A 6000-nucleotide genomic window follows, 5' to 3' on the forward strand; every position below is an offset into this window, starting at 1 on the left:
GTTACATCCCTGTAGGCTACTGCTGTTTTAATTCACAAGAGAGCCCTTTCTGCAAACTCCAATAATCGCTGACCGATTAACCTCCCAAGTGTGCTTCACAAGGTGATGGAGAGAATCATTAGAGAATTTATTCAGAAAGGCATAGAAACAAACTTCTCCATGACTGAACCCAATATGGTTTTGTCAAAGAAAGATGTTATATTTTTAACTTCATACATTTTTGAGAGTGTGACCACCACCCTGGATGAAGGTTTATCTATCCATGCACCTTGCCTCAGTCTGGTTAAAGCATTTGGCTCTATACCTTGTGATAGGACTACATAAACTCGGGGATCTGAAGGTAAATGAAGCTGTAATGACATGGGTCTACAACTGCCTACATGATCATACACAACAGGTAAGACTAGGTGTGCTCCTAGTCTCACCATCTCCTGTCACCAGTGGAGTCCCTCAAGGCTCTGTCCTGATGCTACTCTTTTCTGTAATCTTTTTCTCAGACATGAAAACTAACTCCATTGTCTGGCTCACCAAATTTGCCACCTTTGACAGCACTGCCCTTAATCTAATTGATACTACCACCTTTGAAATAGCACTTGATAGTATTCATAAATGGTGCAGCAAAATAACATTGCCTTCAATATAAAAAAAGCATTATTTTGGCATTTGGCAAAACTTAATGTGCCAGTGATGGGAAATTGGTACAAGTTTATGAAAACAGTAAAATAAATTGGAATCCCTGAAAATGGTGCTCTTTTATTTGATAATCTGCTACCATCCTCAACAGGGCTGACTCTGCCATAGATTGATGTAAGGGAAAGGTAACTCTGGAATAGATTGCTGTGAGGGAAAGGGTAGTTTATTTTTTCTTTCTTGTAATTTGTATTGCTTCATTGCCTTCAACTGTTTTGTGTATTGTGGCATATTTTATTTACACTGTGTTTTACTTCTATTCTGCTTTCAATTGCATATTTAAAGTAGGAAAAAGACCACAGCTGTATCTCTTGTAAGTCAGACAGAAATGAGAACAGGTCAATTAAGGTTAATTACATGTGAACTGAGGGTGGTGTTAGGAACTAAACATTTTACTAAAATAAAACATTTCAAGGCTTTAATGGAAAAGCTCATGTAGACTCAGCCACAGATTGCTATGAGGGCAAGGTTAATTTGTTTTTGCTTTCTTGTATTTTGCATTGTCTCGTTGCCTTCTTCTGTTTTGTAAATCGTGATTTATTTTCTTTACATTGTGTGTTACCTGTGTTCTGCTTTCAATTGCATATTTAAACTAGGCGAGAGATCACAGCTGTGTCTCTTGTGAATCACACAGAAATTAAATATTCCCTTACCCTCCCATCCTGGTGCTGTTGTACTTTTAAACTCAAAAGCCTCTCCAGTTGCCCACTCCTTATATTAATTTGACCACATATTTATTTTCCTCTTCTCTTTCATTGGCTAGTGTCATTAAAGGAAAACTCCACCTCAGAACAAAAAACATCTATTTTTCACTCTGTCCTTGTTTTCTCAGCCATTTTTAATACTTCAAAATAACTTTGCTTTTCATAGAATTTTAATACATTTTCTGAAAAGTGGCTTCTCATGGGGCTTGGCATATCAATGTGATCTTGTTTTTCTTCAAGCCTTTCTCTTTATCATAATCCATTTCAAGTCTGCTTTATTTGAATCATGCAAAACTTAAGGAAGTAATGGTGTAGTCCCATGTCATTGGCATATAATGGGATTAGTGTCAGTCACTGTCATCTTATAAACCTTCTGTAACAGGACTGCTTCTTTTATTTCTTGAATAGCTTTCATTTATGTGCATCTCAGAGCTTGTTTTACAGTATACTAAGGAGTTATACAGTTGCAACCAAAAATATCTAAACTGCCTGCATTTGTTCTAAGTAGTCCAAGATGAAACGACAGCCCCCCCCCCCCCCCCACACACACACACACACTTTGGTAAATGTGTTGATTTTTTTACAAGAACTACAAGAAAAACATATTTTATAACTTTCCTCTAAATGTTACAGACATCTTTGATACTACATTTAAGTTTTCTTAAAATGTAAAATAGTATAAACAGCAAGCATTTAAAGTTTAAAGCTTAACAATTTCAATATTGTGATGTTGCTTACATAAATTTGTCAAAAAAGGTGACAACTGCCTTTGAACCACTGACTGGTCTAATTGCTCTGTTTTGCTATAAAAAGCATGGCTACACTGAAAACAGATGTGAATCGGTATAAGTTCTCTTCCTCTCTGCAATAAAGACAATGGAAAACAGTTTCACACTTCTCTATCTTTTTTTACAGCAATTGCTGACCTCCTGACATCAGCAGGACTACTTACTAGCATATGAAGCATTACCTGACTACAGAATTTTCTGTGTCTGTGGTATGTCATACAGGCATAGAAAGCTTCATCTGCAAATTATGTGAGAAGTTAAGTTTAAAAAAATGGGTGGTCTTTCCCTTCCTTTGATTCCAAGGCAAGGAAATTAAAGTCTTATAAAATACAAGCAGGTTTCTGATAGAACAATACTATATTGCAGGGAGAAAGGCAACCTAAGAGTTAAGTTAAACTGTAGGAGAAGGTGGAGTTTTCATTTAACACAAAATTATCATTTCAACCATCCCACTGTTTTCCACAGAGCCAAACAACTAACTATCCATCCCCTTCCAACCTGCTTGCTCTGTTAAAATTAATGGCTTTACCCTTAGATTGCTAAAGCTTGACTTGCCCCGTCTTTCAAATCTAAATGCTTAGTGCATACTACAACCTTTAGGATATTAACCCATGTTTTCCATTTTACCTTTAAAATCTGCAACTTCTAGTACAAGCCCACCCTCTGCCTCTCAGTAATCATCTTGGGAGTAGTGCTACTGTTTAGTTCCTTGTGAGAGAAGGAGCATAGGGATACTATTTAATGGAGGCTGCTATCACCAGAAAGCCTGATAACTGCTTTATAGGTGCCAGTTTTGAATTTGTGCTTATATTGTGCTCCTGGTGATAAAAGGAGTGGAGGGCATTGATTCCTGAGTGTCTCTGATTGGGCAGTGAGTGTCTGTGTGGGAACTTCTGCTTGGTCTGGTTGCTATTTAAAGCATTTACTAGGCAAAAGTCCAGTTGCTATTCAAAGCATTTACTAGGAAAAGGCTACAACAAGCCTACAGCCCCCTGCATCATCTGGGACAAGACTGTTGATCACCAAAGAGCCTGTTGTCTGCTTCCCATCTTGGGATGACTGCTACTGGTTTGCTTTTTGTGAGAGAAGAAGCAAAAGGGCATTGTATCCCAGCAGTGTGAATCTGTGGTGAGACCAGCACTAGTAGTAGCCAGGCAGTAGCCAGTCAGGGGAATCCCCTATTTTCATCATTCTTAACCAAATGAATTTTTTTCTTTTCCGTAAGTATTGCTTGATTAGCTACTGTCTAACCAAACTTCAAAATATCTCCCTGAATACTTCATCCATTAATCATCAGGGTCTACGTATTAGTTTCTCCTTAAGTGCCTGGCAGTGCCCTGTATAGACGCAGACAACTTGAGTTTACATTTTTCCTGTAAAAGCCCCATTGAAATTTCATCAATATCCAGTTGCACACAGGACTAGTTTGCAGTGGCAAGCACTTCCCTTAGAGTTCCAAACCAGATGCTCGTGATATTAGTTTATATTCTCATGCAACCATCTAATCAATAAATAAGGGCTATTGCAATGGATATGAACTTTCCCACTATCTCCATTACCAGCTTGGATGATACAGGCATCCTGAGGCAATGTAGAAATAACTTCATGTTTACTGATAACCAGCTAATTCTCACACAAACTGATAAGGTATGTGAGAGATGTATTTACACAATGTCACTGGAGGTAAAGCTCTCATACAAAGCACTCCTAATGTCAATCAATTTGTCAGCAGTAAACATACTATACCAATCACACACAGTTCAAAGCAAACACAGTGACCCCATATATACTGAGGCACATAAATGCAACCTTTCTAAACCCCAAAACACCTCCTAGACAAAGTACACATAGCAAATACCCTCAGCAGCCCTGAAAGCACTCTTTCAAAACAGCACCCACATCGACACATACAGCCACATCTCATGGAGCCTCTACTTCTAAGCCCATAAGGCAAGCCACCACACAATCCAACATTATGGTCATTGTAGACTCCATCATGAGACACAATGATGTCCCTTTCACTAAACTGAGTAAGGAGAAAGTCACGGTCAGTTGCTTATTAAGGATCAGGATCTGCCACATTACACACACACACACTCAGATCATTGGACCACAAGTACCAGTATAACTCAGTCATAGTTCATGTGGGTGTAAATGACCTGAGACGTACCTCCCTAGACTATATAAAGGCAGATATCATGGAGCTCTCAGATTATGTGTCTCAAGCTGGTATGAGCCTAGCAATGAACATTATTTTACCTTCTCCAAGGATAATGCCACAGTACAAACAGAAGATGACTGACTTAATAATTGGCTTAGTTTTTGGTGTCATTCTAAGGAGGTGCGATATTTGTGAGCATGGAAGGAGATGGTCAGCAGACCACACTGCTTTCCCAGGGATGGTCTGCACTTCTCCCATCTAGGCTTTTGAATATTAGCTAAAAGACTGTCCTCCCCATAGTGCCTTTTTTAGGCAATGCCAAACTGAAAGCATTTCCAAAATAGCAAATCAAAACCAAGACAGTCTAAAGGTGTTACTGCTCAAAGCTAGGAGTCTAAATAGGAACTCCACTCCCTACAAACTTTCCTCAACCTAGAGAATGCCGATGTCTGTGCAATCACTGAGACATGGTTTAAAGACACAGAGAGCACACTGTCAGTGCAAGGCAATAATGCTTTTTACACATATGGACCAGCTACTACACGGGCAGGGACTAAAGGTGGAGGTGCCTCGATTTAAAAAAATAAATATACATTAAGACTGGTCAAACAAGACAATGAACATGAGCTTTTCCACGTTCACCTTACCATAGTCAAAATCCCATAACACCTCCTTGCAAACTATAGGTCCTCCTTTATTATCCAGGAAACCCATAATATCTGTTTAAGCTTATTGGAAACACTGACCATCCAATACAATATCATATTCATGGTCACCTTTAATTATCCCACTATAAAATGGAAATCATATATGACACCAAACCTGCAGACACAGAGATTCCTGGATTTTATAAACACAAACTCCCAGGACTAGATTGTTACTACACCGACCAGGATTGCAAACATACTGAATCTGGTCCTCACTAATATGGGAGAGTGCTGCACTCCCCCTAGTGTAATATCTTCTCTGGTAAGGTCAGACATCAAAATATTCTCCTTTGAAGTAAAAATAAAGCCCAAAACCCTAGCTAACCATGGAATGTTCAGGAACTACTCTAAGGCCAACTTCCTACTGTTAAACGGTAACCTAGCAAAATCTAAAGCACCCATAAACATCAAGAACACTGCTGCCTATGCATAACTATTCACAGAAACCCAGAACAAGCATGTTGATAGATGCATAGAGGCAGCTGTACCCACCAGGAAGAAGTACTGAACTAACTCAAAAAAACAAATAGCCTTGGTGGAATCACAACATCAGTAGACTGGTGAATGAATGGAAGAAAATCATGGCAAAAATTAGGAGACTTTGCACCTAGCAAGATAAAAGCACTCTTATCAAACTAAACAAATAACTCAGTCTATCAAAGCCAAATCTGAGCTAAATTTGGCCTCCCAAGCCAAGGACAACCACAAGTCATTCTTTAGCTATGTCCATGACCTCAAAGGCAATGCACAATTGTGTGCGGAGCTCATTGTTAGCAAACCTACTGACAGACAAATTCAGCTGTAACTTTACATTTCTCTCCCCCTCAACCTCCCCTCAGGAAATACCATCAAGTATAACTTCACCCTACTATCACTAGGCAAGAGGTCATCAATGTTCTCTGTAAGTCCAAGAACACTGCATCGATAGGCCCAGACAATACCTCATACGC

The sequence above is a fragment of the Protopterus annectens genome, chromosome 4.part1 (assembly GCF_019279795.1).
Source record: "Protopterus annectens isolate FY-2018-M chromosome 4.part1, PAN1.0, whole genome shotgun sequence".
Classification (NCBI taxonomy): Eukaryota; Metazoa; Chordata; order Ceratodontiformes; family Protopteridae; genus Protopterus; species Protopterus annectens.